Below are 19,563 nucleotides of genomic sequence, written 5' to 3'. Positions count from 1 at the left end.
CCGTATGACCAGCTCTGCAGTCCTCATCTTCAAAGGCAGGAGATATTAACTGTCCATTAATCCAGATGAAGTGACAGGACGTGTCTGCACTTGGCAGAGCTCAATGAGCGGTAATGAGAGGCTGATGCTTTAAACACAGACCACCGATGTGTCTGACCCCCCACTGACTCGAAACAGGCAGTTTTGTTTTCTAAAGGGTTGGAGAGACTCTGTAGAATTATAATTTATGTGTTTATTATATTGTCTTAGAAAATGTTTTCTTACTAAAGCACATGGCCAAATATAGGTTATATGTATTCAGTGAGACGAAAAGTGTGATTTATTTTTACACTTTTTATCCAGCAATAAATATGCTGTTATTCATTTCTTGAATGAGTTCCATGCCATCAGTAGGTGTGACCTAGTGCTCCACCTAATTTTAGGCCGACTGTTGTTTGATATGCTGTTTCACTCATGTGCCATCTGCACCCGAAAGCCATTCATCCATCTACTCAAAGTAAAAGATGCCTATCATCATTCTTTTGTCTGTTTTCCACCCATTAACACTCTTTTATACACCTATATTTGTAGTAGTATCAGTGTCATCATAAATTACAATAACAGAGTGCAATCGGCGCATATTATGGCTGCTTATACCGTGTTAGCACCTTAGCACCAATAAATCAGAATGTAAACAAGTTATGAATTTTCTACTGTACATATACTGTATTACTTTAAATCAATATCAAGTGGTTAAAACAGCTTCTTTTACTGATCTCGTGTGAATTATACTCATAGAATAAGGCATGAAGTCATTGATAACACATTTTAATGTCACATTAATTAAGGTTTTACATGAAGTCTTGTGTGTCCTCATATTTACATGCTCCTCTAAACGCCTCCCACAGCGGTTTTGCTCAGCGAACTTCTTTTAACCTCTGAACGAAGAACAAAGAACTTCTCAGTAAGTGAGCTGGGGCCTTTAGGCGAGCTCAGCGCCCTACATAAAGGAACCCAGAAGTGCCATCATTTAAAGTGGAAGAGGATTATTGACTCACTTCTGTGAGACCAGCAGACCAGTTTCCTTTCTTTTGTCCAGTGACGCACGACAGGGAATGCTGAGTTATCTAGGCTCCTTTCCTCTCTCCAGAAATGACAAAGTGATGATGAAAGAACAAAGAGTAGAGACTGATGATACATAGGGTGACGTGCTATAGTGATTTCGGGGATATTTGTGTGATTAAATGAAAAATTGGAGAAGAGATTTGCTCCGAAGCAAAACGTTACACTGTCATCAATCACACGATGCACACTTTAGGTTGTATCAACAAATAAAGGAGCAGATTTAAGCTGTGAATTTCTCTGAATCTTTGAGGGGACCTTTAAAATCTCTGTCTCTCAGAAGGCTGCTGACCAGTAGATGAAGAGGGATCAGATCTAGCCCTGCTGTGAGCCTAACACGCCTCAAACTAACCCCTCTCTGGTGTTCCACAGTCAAAACTCCATGCTCCTCAAAACCTCAACATAGTGCTTAGCGTATCTTACCTGCCAGTCTCATTCATCCTATTTAAACCTCTCAGAAGGGGAGATGGAGTCTGCGGTTCCATAATTATTCCAGTAAAGCGAACTGAGCCCGACTGCAGGGAGCAAATACACTCTCTTGTGGAACCAAAAAAGCTTTCTCTCTGTAGTTACGTTGATCATTCTGGTGTGTACTTTTGTAGACAGTGCCTCTGTAAAATAGTCATGGACAAAGCTTTAAGCAAAGTGCTGAAATATTCTATTCTATTCTATTCTATATTTGAGGGAAAATGTCTGTTATAAAACAGAGTTCCAAATCTTAATTCTGATTGGATAAGACATGTTTAAAGCTGTTGTATGGGGGCCTGGGTAGTTCAGCAAGTAAAGACGCTGACTACCACACCTGGAGTCGCAAGAATCCAGGGTGTGCTGAGTGACTCCAGTCAGGCTTCCTAAGCAACCAATTGGCCCGGTTGCTAGGGTGGGTAGAGTCACGTTGGGTTAATCTCCTCGTGGTCGCTATAATGTGGTTCTTGCTCTCGGTGGGGCACGTGGTGAGTTGTGCGAGGATGCCACGGAGAATAGCTGAAGCCTCCACACGTGCTAGGTCTCCGCGGTAATGCGCTCAACAAGCCACGTGATAAGATACGTGGACTGATGGTCTCAGACGTGGAGGCAACTGAGATTTGTCCTCCGCCACCTGGATTGAGGCGAGTAAATACGCCACCACAAGGACCTAGAGTGCATTGGGAATTGGGCATACCAAATTGGGGAGAAAAGGGGAGAAAAAAAAGCTGTTGTAAATGCACACCTGTGACAGCACATTCTATATTTATAAGCCAAATTGCTAGTTGCTTGGCAATCATAAACAGCCATGCTTATGATCTAAAGGTAGGCTTATGAACTAGCTACATTACTTAGTGGAAGAACTGTTTAGTCCAGTTAATAATATTAATAAATGTGACTATTTAGAGAACATTGGTGACTTTTATCTTATTTAAAAAGCAATAAGCCACTCGAGGCCATTCGTTACAGTGATTTTACCACTTTTTACCAGGGGTAAAAAGGACTTATAAAGCTCTAATAACCACCTACCTGTGGTAAAATCACTGTAATGCATGGCCTTGAGTGGCTAATTGCTTAATTTTATCAGGTGTGTGTGTGTGTATTTACACATCAGGGCCATGCTCAATGTCTATATCTTGATATTGCACACACACACACACACACACACACACACACACACACACACACACACACACACACTCTGACACACAATTCCCCCCTATCATCCCAATTAATCTAGATGCGCCAGTCATTATCAGGTTAGAGGCAGTGAAGTTGGGGGAAATGGAGTGTAAATGGGGCTAATTTGTGTCCTCTGTCTGGGGAGAATGGAGTGATGACATGAAAGAAAAGAAGAGGAGGAGGACTGCAGATGGGTCATCTCACTGATCAGAGAGTGAAATGTTTGGCTGAGGGGCTCACCATTTACACACTTCCAATGACACACTTGAACAAAGAGTGCCAGTCTGGGGGAAAAAGACAGAGAGACATGGGGAGGGCATGAGACAAAAGGATGAATGCGAACGAGTTTGTCTGGAATGGATTTGGCCATGTTCTGCTTCACTTTTACAAAGCTAAAATAACAAAAGAGAAAGTGATAACTGTGCTATCCGCTAGGCCACAACACCCCAAAAAAATTTGTTTTTCAAAGTAAAAGCAGCAGTGAAAATCAAATGTACCATTCACCGGAGATTTTGTATTCACTCTATGCATTTCTCTTCCTGAATAAGCATCCACTTCTCTTTATGTCTGGTCCACAGCACTATGGCACGTTCAATCAAAGCAAATTCTCAATGCACACCTGGGCATCTTGCGTCAAGTGTGTGAGAGAATGCCCACAAATGCTTGCTGTTCACACATCCAGAACACACACACGTAGTGGAGGGATTCCGGTGCTTGACAGTGAATGAGAGGTTGGATCATGCTTTGGCTCCATGCCCACGGCTCTTCTCATCTGCCAGAGAGTCCCATTGGAAAGGAAGACAGGGGTGTGGAGGGGGTTTAGGAGACCCTGAATGTCACACTAGTGCTGTACAACCCTTCCTGCTTTCTCAGCACACATTAGGCCAACGGACAGAAACTTTCACAGTTGATGAGAACAACCTACAAGCCCTGACAGGTGCATTGAGAGAGAGAGAGAGAGAGAGAGAGAGAGAGAGAGAGAGAGAAAGGGAGTAAAATGAGTGAGCTCATAATGCTTCAAGCCACCTCAGACTGAGTTTGAGGAGTAGGGGTAATTTCTCTAATTATTCTACTCTCTTATTTTCAAACTTTTTTGCACCTGCGTCAACAAGCAGAACCTCGCAAAGAAAGTGCTCCTTCAAGGAGAGAAAGGAGAAGAAAGAAAGGACAGGGAGGTGAAAGACAAGCTTTTGTTTTGGACGCTGACGCTGAGAGGAATGTCACACGCAAACAGCACAGAGACTCTGCAAAAGTAAAGATAGACTTTTAGACAGACAATGTGCATCTATTTCTTTCTTTCTTTTAGATGCTAATTAACACTGCTGGTAAAAGCCACGATAAATCTGCCAAATAAAATAAAATAAAACAAAGACTGCGATGTTAAAATAATGTTAAAAGCTGGTAACACTCTACAATTACAATTACTGTAAGTTACTGTTAATACATTCATATACTAAATGATTAATGAACTAAAACAATGAACAAAAAATTCTTAACAAATAATAAAATATATTTATATAAATGAAAAATAAATAGTACAAAATGTAATAACACAGCATTAATTTACCTTGATCAATGTTAATTTCTAAATATATTATTGTTCATTGTTAGTTTACATAATGATACATTAGGCATTCATGTTAACATTTACAACTTTCAATGTAAAAAAAAACTGATTAGCATAGATTTTATTCAATTTTAAATTCCAAGATTAATAAATGTTATACAAGTATTTATCATTGTTAGTTCATGTTAACTATTGTGTTAACTAATGTTAACTTATACAGCCATATTGTGAAGTGTAACCAAATGCTGAATTTTGCTAATTTGTATCACTTGATGCTCTTTTTTAGAAACAGGAACTAACTTTACAAGAAGTGACCATGCCCTCTACACTGGGTGTGTACAGTGACTTTGTTGTGTTAGTGGTTGTGTGTGAAGCAACACATTTATCTCCGTGCTGGATGATCGTGCTTCTATGCTGAAGAGGCAATGAATCTTATCTCTCCTCCATGGTATTTTGTGTGTGTGTGTGCGTGCATGCATTCGTGCATATGGGTGTGTGTGGGCAGGTTTGTGTTGCTTACGAGGAAATTTTTTTAGGTCACAAACTGGTAATTGCAAGGGTATTATGCTAAAAATTGGTTTATGAGGACATTTCTAGTGTCACCATAATTCAAATTGCTTAAAAAAACATACTAAATTATGTTTTTTTGAAAATGTAAAAATGCAGAAAGTTTTTCTGTGAGGGTTAGGGGAAGGTTTAGGGGATAGAATCTATAGTTCATACAGTATAAAAATAATTATATCTATGTAGAGTCCTCATAAGGATAGCCGCACCAACATATGTGTGTGTGTGTGTGTGTGTGCATGTGTGCGTGTGTGTGTGCGTGTGTGTGTATGTGTGTGTGCGCGCATGTGTGTTTGTGTGTCCATGTACCAGTAAGACTCAGCCATTTACCATTTACAGGCACACAATAGAGCTGTTTCTGAGATATACACACTGCCATTGGCCACTCCACTACAAATCAATACCCCATTACCACATCAGTGCCACATGTTATTTGGGCTCAATTCTGAGCAAGACTTAGTGCTGACCAGTCTGTCCTTTAAAAACCCCTATTATCTCACACACTAACCGGCAAAAAACAACCAAAAAACACTCACATACCCAACCTACCATATATACAGTACACTATTGTTCTTACCTTCTCCCCCTCAGCAGGCTGTCATGTATCACAGAAGGTGTCTAATCAACTTGCGTCATCACTAGCAGTGAACACACTTAACCAGACTGCTAAAGAGAAGGCTGCTCATTCTGCCAAAATCATACAACTCATGATGAATGAGACTGTAGTTATGGTGGTATTATAACTGTTGACATTCTGAGTGATGATAGAGCTGAGTATCATCTGCATAACAATGGTATGACGGGTTGTGTTTTCGAAAAAAATAGAACATTAAGAGAGAATATACACCGATCAGCAACAACATTAAAACCACCTGCCTAATATTGTGTAGGTCCCCCTTGTGCTGCCAAATCAACGCCAACCCGCTGTTTCCAAGGCATTTCCATCCACAGAACTGCCCCTCACTGGATGATTTTTGTTTTTGGCACCATTCAGAGAAAATTCTAGAGACTGTTATGTGTGAAAATCCCAGGAGATCAGCAGTTACAGAAATACTCAAACCAGTCCATCTGGCACCAACAATCATCCATGCGATTATCTAATCAGCCAATCATGTGGCAGCAGTGTAGTGCATAAAATCATGCAGATACGGGACAAGAGCTTCAATTAATTTTCACATCAACCATCAGAATGGGGAAAAAATATGATCTCAATAATTTGGACCGTGGCATGATTGTTGGTGCCAGATGGGCTGGTTTGAGTATTTTTGTAACTGCTGATCTCCTGGGATTTTCATGCACAACAGTCTCTAGAATTTACTCAGAATGGTGCCAAAAACAAAAAAACATCCAGTGAGTGTCAGTTCTGTGGACGGAAATGTCTTGTTGATGAGAGAGGTCAACAGAGAATGGCCAGACTGGTTCAGATAAAGCCTATGGTAACTCAGATAACCACTCTGTACAATTATGGTGAGCAGAATATAATCTCAGAATGCTATTCTGAGATGCGAGTTTGCGCTGTTTTGGCGGCACGAGAGGGACCTACACAATATTAGGCAGGTGATTTTAATGTTGTTGCTGATCTGTGTATAAAGAAAACAAAATAGGGCCTAAAACATAGCTTTGCAGTACCCCGCAGGTTACAGTGAATGGAAAAAGTTCTCGCCTCAAGGTGGAAAGACAACCAGTCAAGGATATTGTCCTGAGTCCCAACTTATTATTTTTATTTAGCTTGATCTTAATGTTCGTTGGACTTTGTCCAACATTTGCTGTTTTTAAATATGCTGTAGAAATAAATGTAACCTGACTTTTGAAGCAAGAATCCTTGCCCTTCTCAGGAACTTCAAGGAAAAAATACATTTAGAAGTACAATATGAAGCTTCCGAAAAGAAATCCTACATTCCCTATCTAAGATCCCACTAAATCTAAGAGATCCTTATATATTGCTACATCATGTAACATATTATATACAAAGATGCTTTTACTCATGTGCATGTCTAGTTAAATATAGAAACCAAAGCCAGGATTCAGAGATTAACTCTCAGATATTATAATATCAGACTGCCTGGAGGACTTTCACATCAAGCTCACAAAATCAAAATGTACATCTCGCTATAAAGAAAAACATATGAGCTTTCCTGAGCTGGACCACAGTGCCCCCAGGCAGTGAGAGGACTAGCTATTTGTGTGACTTTGTATTATTCTAATCCTCGGACCTTGCTGTTTGTAAAAGCCAAAATGAAGCATCACAGGCTGTGCTTTTGTGCTAAATAAAGCTGCGATCACAGAAAAAGGTTTTGCTCATAATCATAACAAGACCTACTTTTATTCATACAACCTCTCTGTGCAGAAAAGCAGAAGAGATTAAACAAAACCTGAACCCGCATGCCACAGGACAAAAATGAAGACACTCAAGTCTCTTTTTAAAAGAAAGCTAATTTAAAAAGTAAAATAGACCAGCATGCAATGGCAGTCGCTCCTTTCAGCCCATGATCAGATCTCTTCCAGGTCAGCAGATGATACTAAGCAAACCAATCTTCTCTCTTGATGGCTCATGCAGAAGGGGGGCCTCTTTTGTGTGGCTGAAAGGAGATTAGTCACAGACAGAGACGGGAACTGGCTGGATTAAGTGGCCAAGTGTCCCTTTTCCCTAAATTTAACATGACCACACTCACACAAATTCAGCAGGGTGGAAAAGTTCACATGGTTAAATCCCAACAGCCCCCTCTCACTCTCTTCTCATTATTTTTAGTCTCTCTCTCTATGGAGTGAACTAACGTTGCGCTACTTTTGTGTGCAGTATCTCATTGCAAAACCTGTGTCTTATTCATTTACCACCAGCAATCCTGTTTAACCAGGTGCTAAATGCATAGAAATAGCACTGCACCATATTTTAATTCATTTAAAGTCATTATTTATCTTTTTACCACAAACATGCCTCCTTTCTATGCAATTTAGGCTTGAAAGATTGCACCTTAAGCCATAGCAACACTAGACTTTATGCTCCATTCACTCTCAATCAAATGCATCTGAACACTGTTTCTGATTTCACTGTGAGATCAGTCTGGCCTTGTGCACAACCTAGCACTCAGTACCGTCAAGCAAGATCTGGAATTATGCTGTGCAAATTGTTTTCAACATTACATTTTTGGGCATATTTGCACCTTTACCTACATTCATTTCTATAATTCCTTTAGTCAATCAGGTGCTAAAACAACACAGCCATTGAGTTCAAATACTGTATTATCTGGTGCAATTCTCTCTTAGTAAACTCCTCCCTCTGTGTCTTTCTCTCTCTTTTTAACAACATTCTTGTCATTCGTCTCCCTAAAGTCGTTAAGTGAATGCTGGTGTAATCTATGGGTTTGCCTGCAGCTGTGCGGCCCATATATACAGGCTTGTGGTCTGAAGATCTTCTGAGATTAAAGTGATTTTGAGATGATCAAAGTCTTTGTTGTGACAGGTAAATTAAAATGGTAAACACTGATCTGAAATCCACTGTGGATTTTCCTTGAGAATAGAAAGAATAAATTTGTGTGACCCTGAGGTGATTGATCTAGATGTTTACAGTCTGATTCAGCTTCTTCCACTCGGTATCTCACACAGATCACCTTTCTAGTGTTTAAATACTGCATATAAACACATGTATCTTAGACACACAGCCACACGCATGTTCATTTGTTGGTCTTTTGTCTTTGCTGGAATCACTTTCTCATGGAACTTCTGAAACGAGCAATGCATGTGTGCGTGTGTCTTCCTGTCCTCGGGTTAGAAATGCCAATTGTCTGGTTCTACGGGGTTTGGGTTCTTAGGAGGAGATGCCTCCATTGTTCATTATGAAACAATATGACATAAGTGAATGTCAGAAAGACACATTCACACAAAGATTCACACACCCTTACTGTAGGCAATGGCATGTTCTTAGAAACGTAAAGTGCAGTACTTGAAAATCTCTTTTAACTTGCTAGATTTTGCACTGTTAATTGGATAATGGACAAGGATAGTAGAAGCTGGTCACTTCTGTAAGTCCAGGGACTTTTCTAAAAATCAACAGTAAGATTTTAGGTTAAAATGTATATGAATTTATAAGGGAGTTGTATATTTTATGTCCTGTAACTGGTCACTATTTTTGTCATCTATTAAAATTATCTTTTGTCTTCACTAGTTCGTTTGAAACAGTAAATAAAATATGCTTTCCTCTTCACTGTATTACAGCCTATCCACCTTTTTTCTGGGGGACTTATTGGGGAAACAAATGTGGGTGGGACTTGCCGGAATTTGTTCTACAGCATTCCCTAGCTCTGGCTGCAGTCATTTTTGACCCTGTTTACAGCTGGTAATAAGACGCGTTTCGGATGATCCGATCGCAAATGGTCAGCGCTAAATATAGTTGTAAACGGGGTGCAAAATGTTTTGTGATTGGATCACAAAAAACACATACAGTGGTAGTCAAAAACCACATGGCATTTGAGGTTTTAAACCGCATCCTGAAGCATCCCGGACAGCAGCAAAGCACCACCTCTCACCAGTCAATCACCCGCCAAACAAATGTTAACTTACGTGCGGATTTAAAAGGAAATAACCATCCGATTGGAAAACTATTGCGATTATATACCCAAGTATGAGAACTTCACGGCTCTTCCTCAGTGTGTCTGTCTGATTTGAACATGCAGGGTGACAAGATGACAAGCACACACATCTGAAGCTGAACTAACACAGGTACTCCACTAAAACAGTTTGCTCAAAATGTTGCAATTGTGCTTAGGTTAAATCTCAACTGCATCTGGGAGAAACAGCGTGACGGTTTTGTTTGAGCTTTCTTTGTCTTTATGACTTTTTTGCTGTTTATTAACATTCAGTAACACACTGGTATAGTGATTGATGAATGTCCATACGAAATCATACACACTCTCCTCAAAATCCCAACACCGCAACGAAAGAATGAATGGATGTATGATGCAACAACAACTGTGTTTACTTGACAATGGAAGTAATGCCCATATTTCTGGCTAAGCAACACAGGAAGTAGAAAAAATCTGGATACAGCTGAAAACAACTTGCTTCACAACTCTCTTTTGGCGCCCCTCCATGGACATTACACCCGGCAAATGAAGCTCACACATGCCCATACACCCAACGACACTTACCGCTTTGGCCACTGAGGGCAGTGTTTGTTTTTTGGGGGGATCTTCTCACCTTTTCTCCCCAATTTGGCATGCCCAATTTCCAATGTGCTCTAAGTCCTCGTGGTGGTGTAGTAACTCGCTTCAATCCGGGTGGCAGAGAATGAATCTCAGTTGCCTCCACGTCTGAGACAGTCAATCCGTGCATCTTATTACGTGGCTTGTTGAGCGCGTTGCTGCAGAGACCTAGCGTGTGTGGAGGCTTCACGCTATTCTCCGCGGCATCCACGCACAACTCACCACATTGAGCGAGAACCACACTATAGCGACCACGAGGAGGTTAACCCAATGTGACTGTACCCACCCTAGCAACCGGGCCAATTGGTTGCTTATTAAGCCTGACTGGAGTCACTCAGCATGCCCTGAATTCGAACTTGCGATTCCAGGTGTGGTAGACAGCGTCTTTACTTGCTGAGCTACACAGGCTCCTACTGGGGGCAGTGTTTCGAATTTCGGTAAGCACAGACCGATTTTATCTAAAGAAAGGTCAACCTACTGTTTCTGATTTTACTGTACATTGGATTACACCACCAATCCAATTTTAAGGGTTAGATCAGAAATAGCATAAAAGGGTTTTAAGACCAATTTTAATGGTTAGATTAGAAATAGCTCCTTAAATAAATAAATGCACTTTTAACAGTGCAGAGTGCAAGTAATGTTCATTTAATTGTTAAAGACATAGAGTAAGACTAAGGGATAGAGACATAAACATTAACTATAACTTAGAATACAGACAGAACAAAACAAAAAATCAATGATACATATTCTGAATATTCTCTCTCTCTCTCTCTCTCTCTCTCTCTCTCTCTCTCTCTCTCCCAGATACCCCTCCTCTCACATCCGTCTCTCTTTTTCTGTCACCTTCCTCCCCTTCATCTCTCTCTCCTCCTGGCTGTCTATGCTTAAACAGTCCCGCTGTCATGTTCTAATATTGAAAGAGGAGGACACGCTGAATGAATGAAGTATATGCTGCATTAGGAATAACACATTGGAGGGAGAGAATGGGGAATATCTGTCAGGTCTTCATATTCATAAAAAGGACATATTTATAGCAGAATGTCCAAGCTGCTCTTTACCATACAATGAAAGTGAATGGTGACCATTATCCTGTTTACACCTGGTATTAAGATGTGTTTCCAGTTATCAGATCACATGAGGTCAGCGCTAAATACAGGTCGAAACGGGATCTAAAAAGTTTTGTTATAGGATCACAAAAACCACATACGAAAGTAGTCAACAATGCATGTGACCACATCACATTTGAGGTGCAAATGCTAATCCAGCAAAGCACCACCCCTTACTTGTCAATCAAATGGTACGTTAAAACAAGAGTTTAAACTTTGCCGGTTACGTGTGGCTTTAAAAGGAAATGACATTTCAAACGGAAAATTTGAAAAAGTGGATACATACACAAGCATGGGAACTTCACAGATCTTTTTCAGTGTGTCTGATATCAACATGCAGGGACACAGATGAGAATCACACACTTCTGAATCTCCTTAAATACAGGTAATCCACTAAAATAACTAAGAATTTTGCTCGAAATGTTACGTTTGTGCTTAGATTAAATTTCAGATGCATCTGGGAGAAACAGCATGCTGTTTTTTTCACACTTCTTTTTCTTTTCTGACTTTGTTGCACTTTAATGTCATGCAGTAATGCACTGACATAGTGATTGATGTATGTCTTAATTAAATCAGAGACCCTCCCCTTGAAAACCGAACACAAGTGGTCACAGGAGACGCATTTAAGCAATCAGGTGTCTCGCCTGACCACATGTGATCAGATCACCCAACACACATCTTAATACCAGGTGTAAACAGGGTCCATGGGTATCAAGCAAAATTATCAGTGAAGGAGACTTATATTTTCAGTCCATTCCTCAAACAAATCTATTACATGGCTTCAGAAGACTTGGAATAAAGTGTGCAGGTCTTAAGGAATATTATTGTTGTTTTGGTGCTTTTTTGTCCTTTTCGGAGCTTGACTGCCCCAAATCCCCATCCACTGTCATTGTATTGAAGAGAGAAGCTCAGACATTCTGCTTATCTTCTCTATGGGTTGTTCAACGAACAAAAGAAAGTATTTGGAATGACATGAGGGTGAGCAAAATGAAAAATTTTTTACATTTTTGGGTGAACTATTCCTTTATGTCACTTTTAATGAACATTTATCTCCTAATCTCTTTTATTAACTTTGTTAATATATACTTTACACACGCTGTGGCAGTGCTGTGACCCATTTAAACAGTGTTTCCACCCACAGACATATAGCGCCTCTACCACCCACGTTTCATCCTGATGCCCTCTGCTCCAGTGGGGCAGAAAAGGAAGAAATGCCCTCAGGGTCAAAGATGCCATTCTGTTCCTTAGTTCAACTTAACACACTCACAGAGCAAAGCCAAGCACCATAACTGCCTTCATAAGCTTTATATTTACACACATACACACACACTTATATACAAATACACAATCTTATTAGACTGATAACGTGTTAAATATACAAGCACATGCATATACAGTAGACTGACACCCACTCATGCTTGAACACACATTTGCCCTTTTTCACATCACTAACTCGTGACTACCGCAAGGTCCGCCATACCAAATCTCAAAAATGCCCTTGTTTTACATGTTAACGTGTTGTTTTTACATTTCAGTGCCTATGTTCACGTGTCTCTTGCTCCCAAACACAACCAGTGTTTGAAGAACAACTGTGTCTGCTACATATTGACCCAAATCACAAAGCTAGTGGGCTTGGAAATCAATTTGGCTGTGTGATAGCAGGCGTTTTAAGGAGTGAGTGCATTTATTGAGTCTAATCGATAGTTTAAACAGCATATGACAGGAACAAGACAGACACAGATGATAAAGTCCAGATATGAGCTCTTAAAGAGACAGATTGTCTCTGTCAACGCTGTTTCTGGACAGCAGTGGGGGCAGTCAGTGATACAGTTGGTGTCTGAAGAGTGAGGTTCATTGTTTGCTCTGTTTGCCACCAGAGTGAAGTATGTAGTGTCTTTGTTTGGTCCGACTTAGGTAATCCATTCATAAAGACAGCAGAGAGAGCTGGGTGACCGAAGAATCTGGCACCCTTTTTCTCTCTCTGTCTCCGAGTCTGAACAGCTGAGACCCGCAGCAGTGAAGCCATGAGCCCAGACAGACCGGTATAAATCTCACACCTTAGAGCATTAAGACAGTATCTGTCTCTCTATCTTGCAAGATCTTCCTTTTTAGGTATACCACTTCTTTTCTTCCCTTGTCTCAAATACTCATATGGGACTTTTCACACTGTGCTTAACTCTGGGTTATCACATTTTTAAACCCAAGCTAAAGCCACTTTTAACCCAAGGTACAGCAGGGTTAGCACTGCTTGGATTTTGATACCAAAATGCTTCACCAGAGGTATGCAGTGTGTGGAGCTAGGCTGTAATGATTCCAATACATTCCAGTTCTGATTTTTCCATAGGGGAATTGATTTTTAAATGATAACTTATAAATCTTTAAAGACAGACCTACCGTAAGCTCTGAGTTTGTTCATCTGTGTTATATGTTTCTGTTCACCAGTCTGTATTATTCTAACTTCATTTAAAACAAAAACATGTTTAAAAGCAGAATTCCAGCTGAAGAACTACATTACCCTTGATCCTGAATAGAAAGATCCACCAATCAGTAAATCGCAATAGGCCTATAAAAGCTGTGCAGCGACTGCCCACTTTCATGATGCACTGTGAATGACGCAATCAAATCTGTCTCCCCACACTCTCAAACTACTTATGTATTTGTATATATCTGAATATTAGCGATAAACTTAAAATATGTTTCTATACTAATAATCAACAACTTAAAATCACTAGTTTTATATATTTCCATCATTTTTAATTCAGCTATTTCATTTGCGATGCTTATTGCGAGTAGTTCATTCCCTCATTAAAGACGGTAAGTACCTTCTTGTACCTTCATCTCCTTGTCCGACTTTTAAATACTTTTTGCTTCAAATCAAAGTTTGTAATGTTGTGATTCACCTCTGAGCTGGTTGGATTGGTTCGTGGCTTAGAAATATTTTATGAAGACTTTTATGAAATCTCTATGGAAAAAAAAATAGAATGAGAAAAAACACCTCTGGAATGAAGACGACTGAAAAAGTGGGCAGGAACTGTTGTGTTATTTGGAAACAGACAACCAATCATGAACTTAACAATGCTTACCTCATTTAATATTCATGTGCTCAGTACACTCAGAAACTTTTATGCACTGTTTAGTTTCAGCATCTGAGAGGAAAAAAATGAAAATTTAGAACTGTGATGGCAAGCACGTGGAGAAGTTTTTACAGATGGACAAGCAGTTCTTAAAACAGGTTGTGTGCCCATTGTGAGCTGTATTTGTCCAGTCTATGATAATTATCTCATAAATATGCAAAACAGAACGTTAGCCCAATGTTTACAAATGTACAATGTAAAATCTTGAAACCTGAATACTCAGGTTAAATTACCAAGCCAGGAAAAAGTATGAACAGTGTGAAACAAGGAACAAAGTAACCCAGGATTGCATTTGCCCAACCCATCTATGTTATTTAACTTTTATTGTCATTTTCAATCAGTCCGTTTTGACTAGACTATCTTTCAAACCTGAAAGCTGCCTGTCTTCTTATGTATCTGCTGCCTTTTGTCTATCTTTCCTTAGAGTCTAATCTTGTGCTCAGCTGTTTCTCCAGCCATCACATTACAATGATCACATTCCACTGAACGGTAGACCACACACACAGAAGCACACAAGTGTCCTGGAGCTGCTCTGGCGGTTTATAGTAAAACTTTAAAAGGAGGGATATTATTCATGAGTTAACACATCAGAACTTAACAACGCTGTAAAATATGGCAGCCCTTGCAAAAAATGTAAACTAGCTGCAAACTTGCCTCATTTTCATGTGAAAATGATCTGTGGCGAATTTGAACTCTCAATTTTTGTAAGGGAGCACATTTACACACTTTCTCACAGAAACACACACAAAAACTCAATGGCTCAGTGTATGTAAACATACAAACCATACATTCACAACTAAAGCTTGTTGTCACCCTACTTACAGAGAAAGTATGTGGATAAGAAAAGCAACCTGTGATAGAACAGTTTGACAGAGAGCGAAACAGAGAGAGATCTCCTAACTGGCACCATCTGCTCTGATCTTCCTACTCACTAGTTCATTCATTGCATGTACAACAGTGTAATCTTAAGAGAATATTATGGGTTTAATATCAGTTCAATTAACAATATTTGTGGCATAATGTTGATTACAACATAAAAGAATTTTGACTCATCCCTCCTTAAAAAAAAAAGGTTACAGTGAGGCACTTACTGTACAATAGAAGGGATTCAAGGTAGAAATATGAATCTTTAATAAGTAAAAAAGAAAAACTTGCATTAATTCTTCTGTTAAAACTTGTGCATTATTTGAGCTGTAAAGTTGTTTAAAATGTTTTTATGGTAATTTTAGTGTTTGCGGCGGTATGTTGTCATGGTGACAAAGTTTTAAAATTGGAATGTTCTTTACACAGAAAAGGTTATTAAGCGATTTTATCATGTTAACGCATATTGTTTATGTCTTGTGGCTATATTTTTGAAACAGTGAATATTTTGATGTTTACGGATTGGTCCCATTCACTTCCATTGTAAGTGCCTCACTGTAACTCAGATTTTTGCTTTTTTTAAAGAAAAGGAGGGACAAGTCAAAAAGCATTTTTGTGGCAATTAACATTATGCCACACATGCTTGAGCTTAACTTGTATTGAACCCAGAATATTCCTTCATTTTCCATTTAAATCTTGCTTATTTTATTCCATTGTATTTTTATATTCTATATTGCAATTAGCATTTTTATTAATGTTACTGGCATCTTAATTTATTTTCTATCACTGTTTTTATGTATGTGTTGATACTACGACAATACTGTATGTAAAACAAGCATACCAAAAAAAATTGCCAAAAATTACATTAAATAAAAAATTGACAGACAAGGAATCTTTCCTCCTCTTTTGCTTCCAGACATCTCCATCTGGATGTGGGGCTTTACCACCACAAAACCATTTGTTTCCAAGACCTCCCAAAACAAACCCCACAGACGCACACACTCACAAACACACAGCATATTGATTGTCCAACAAAGCCACAAGAGCCAGACTTTCAAAGCCTCTGTGAGAGGGAAACATTATGAACCTAGCAGTGTGGCATTTATCAATGTCAACCATCCACTTATATACCAACACGGGGGATCCAGAGACAGTGCAACACAGACACTAATGCCCAACCGCACAGAAGACTCTGAAAGACAGTTAAACATCAAAGACATGCAGTTGGCAGTGCGGCATACCTCAGGGGTAGAGTCTAGGTCCGTTTTCGTTTTTGCAATAAAGTATCCAATCATCAGTGGTTTGAATGTCTCCTAGCTCAGTTCATACAGGTAATGTCTCCTCTCAGTACAAGCCATAATCCTGTGTGTCTCTGTGTCTCTAGTATCTCAGAACTCCACAACACACTCAGTCCAACCATGTGAGAATGAGTGTGTCTGCTGAGAGCGCAGAAAGGGGTGTGCGCTCTCTCTCTCTCTCTCTCTCTCTCTCTCTCTCTCTCTCTGTTCTCTCTCACCCTTTTGCTCAGCCATCCCCTTTCCTCCTTTTGCTTCTCCTCCCCCTCTCCTTCTCACCTCCCCCTCTGTTTAATAGTATCTGTTCTGACGCAGCCTAGATCTTTGCGCCTAAGCTTTAAGACATCCCCTGTTTCCCTTTAAATTGCCTGCCCATGAGTCCTTAGATAACACATTTCTGTCCTCAAACACACACATGCATAATCCCATAGCACAACACATGGGTATGATAGATTAAAATGTTTACTTGTATGTGTAATGTGAAAAACATATCTTTATGAAAATTTCAGATATAACTGAATTTTCTGGGTTCAAGAAAAGCTCAACCAACAAGATCTGTGACATAATGTTGATTATTAAAAAAAAAAAAAAACACAGTTACAGTAAGGCTTACAATCAGGCTTTTATCACTCTAAAATCGTGTTAACACACATAATGTTTACGTCTTGTGGATATACTTTTGAGACTTTTATACTTTTGTGTGTATTTTAACGTTTATGGACTGTCTCGATTCACTTCCATTGTAAGTTCCTTACTCTTAAATAAATGAGGGATGTGTCGAAAATATTTTTTTGTGGTAATTAACATTAAGCTACAAATGCTGTCGATTGAGTTGCTTCAATCAGATTTAAATAACAGCAATTTAAAATGCTAGTTCACCTGAAAAATTAAAATTTTGCCGTGATGTACACACTTTTATGTTGTTCCTAACCAGTGTAACTTTCTTTCTTCTGTGGAACTTAAAAGTAGATGTTAGGCAGAATGTTAGCCTCAGTCACCATTTACTTTGTGTATGGAAAAACAAAAACATGCAATGAAAGTGAATGGTGACTGAGAGTTATTCTTTCTTAGCACATTTAGCAATTACCTTTAACAAACTGGTCTATTTTTTTCTATTAAAGGAATATTCCGGGCTCAATACAAGTTAAGCTCAATCGACATCATTTGTGGCATAATACTGATTACCACAACATTTTATTTTGACTTGTCCCTCCTTTTCTTAAAAAAAAAAAGAAGACATTTGTGTTACAGTGAGGCACTTACACGGAAGTGATTATACATTATACTCACTTTTTCAAAAGTATAGCCACAAGACATAAACAATATGCATGTTAACATGATTTTAGTATGATAAAATCACTTACTAACCTTTTCTATGTAAAGTTATAGCCAATTTTACAGCTTCATTGCCATGACAATGTAATGTCAACAAACCCTAAAACCCTAAAATGACTGTAAAAATTACAATTTAAACAACTTTACAGCTCAAATAATATATGAGTTTTAACATAAGAATTAAAGTGCTTTTATAAAATTATACAGTAAACTTCAAATGTCTGCTTTTAAACCCTCCAAAAATTGGCTCCATTTACTTCAAATGTAAGTGCCACTCTAACTTGCTTTTTTTAAAGAAATTTTTGTGGTAATCAACATTATGCCACAAATGCTGTCGATTGAGCTTAACTTGTATTGAACCCAGAATATTCCTTTGTTTTGCCACTGTATGAAAAAAAATGAAAGTGAATGGTTACTGAGGCAGTAAGTCCTTAACCTTGTGCCTTACATCTCCTTTCGTGTTCCACAGAAGAAAGAAAGACTGGTTTGGAAAAATATAGGGGTGAGTAAGTGATTACAGAATTTAAATTTTTGGGTGAACTAACCATTTAAAGACCATTTCAAAATTTAAAATGACCATATCTTATACTGTTGATGTAAAAAAAACATAAAAGGTGCAATGGCATATACATCATGTGGGATTGTCCATGAGGAACATAATTTTATGTCGCTGGATTTATGGTTAAAAGTAGAGATGTTGTGAAATTCAGCTGGTCACATCTGCCTCTGGCGAGTCTGTCAGTGGGAGAAGGGGGCGTGGGAAACTCTGTATTTATCCTAGTTGTGGAGATCAGGGATTTAACCCACAGCAAACTGCTGGGAGCCACCCACATCACAAAGAGCTACTATTCTTGTTTCAGAGACTCCACTGGAAACTGTGGTCAATAAGTAACTAGCGCTTAATACCACTGAATAGAAACCATAGGTGTATGTATATATGTGCATTCCTTATGTGCTTCTGTCTATAGGTCACCACAGAACCAACACCTTCAGGCTGTTGTGTTACAGTACAGATAGAGTGCAAGATTAGAGCACTCTTGATCAGATTACATCACCAGTCAGAGCTCTTCCTGGCAAGGAAAATAAGTGTTATAGTGTCTTTCTGGGTTACAAACCTAATTTAGATATAGATTTGTACACACAAGAAACACTTCCACATTCATATGCTTCCACATTCACAAACAGACCCTTTTGGACACATATAAAATTTACTGTATTAATTTCATTACATAGATAATAAAATATCAAACTAAGTTGGAAAAGAAGAAAATAAGTAAGCAAGAAAGAGTGACTCATTGACCGTGAGAGTCCAACATGCCTGAGCAGGGAGCAGGGCGGAGTGGAGAATTAGTTGAAGGCAGTGCCTCTCCAACACTCGTTATACCTAAACCAAACTTCCCCCCAAAACTAAGACGACACACCTTCCCTCCACGGCATTCACACACCAAACAAGCTCCATAGTATCATAATGGTGTTTGAGTCTGACACGGAATGATCTGCCCCTGTGGCTCGTCATCGTCGCCCTGCCTCTTAGGGCCGTCCTTCAGCCAGGCTCACGACGGGAGTTGGACAGGAGAGCGAGAAGAGGTGCGTAATTAATAAGCCTCTTTCTGACAGTGGTGAATGAAACACACCTGATGTGAATAATGCTTCATCACCGCTGTCTTTAAAATGCAGAGTGCACCTCTTCTCGGGAAGCCGGCTTCAAATCACCATGTGTGCACACACTGGCATCCTCGCACGCCCAGGACCATT

General features: G+C 39.2%; 1 protein-coding gene across 2 annotated transcripts in view; it reads right to left on the bottom strand.

Annotated features, from left to right (window-relative positions):
- The window catches only part of LOC127432814 (rho guanine nucleotide exchange factor TIAM1-like), a 74,236-nt gene extending 57,632 nt beyond the window's left edge, over positions 1-16,604 (bottom strand). Inside the window, exons 1-2 of one of the 2 annotated variants that reach the window (XM_051684243.1) lie at positions 16,420-16,604; positions 14,267-14,329 (exon numbers count right to left, since the gene is read on the bottom strand). The gene's annotated coding sequence lies outside the window, so the exon portion shown is untranslated. The remainder of the gene's footprint in view (positions 1-14,266; positions 14,330-16,419) is intronic. The other variant, XM_051684241.1, reaches the window with a different exon arrangement.
- Positions 16,605-19,563: the final 2,959 nt, after the last annotated feature.

The sequence above is a fragment of the Myxocyprinus asiaticus genome, chromosome 42 (assembly GCF_019703515.2).
Source record: "Myxocyprinus asiaticus isolate MX2 ecotype Aquarium Trade chromosome 42, UBuf_Myxa_2, whole genome shotgun sequence".
Classification (NCBI taxonomy): domain Eukaryota; kingdom Metazoa; phylum Chordata; class Actinopteri; order Cypriniformes; family Catostomidae; genus Myxocyprinus; species Myxocyprinus asiaticus.
Note: the sequence above shows the minus strand (reverse complement) of the source record. Positions and strands in the feature narration are given on the sequence as shown.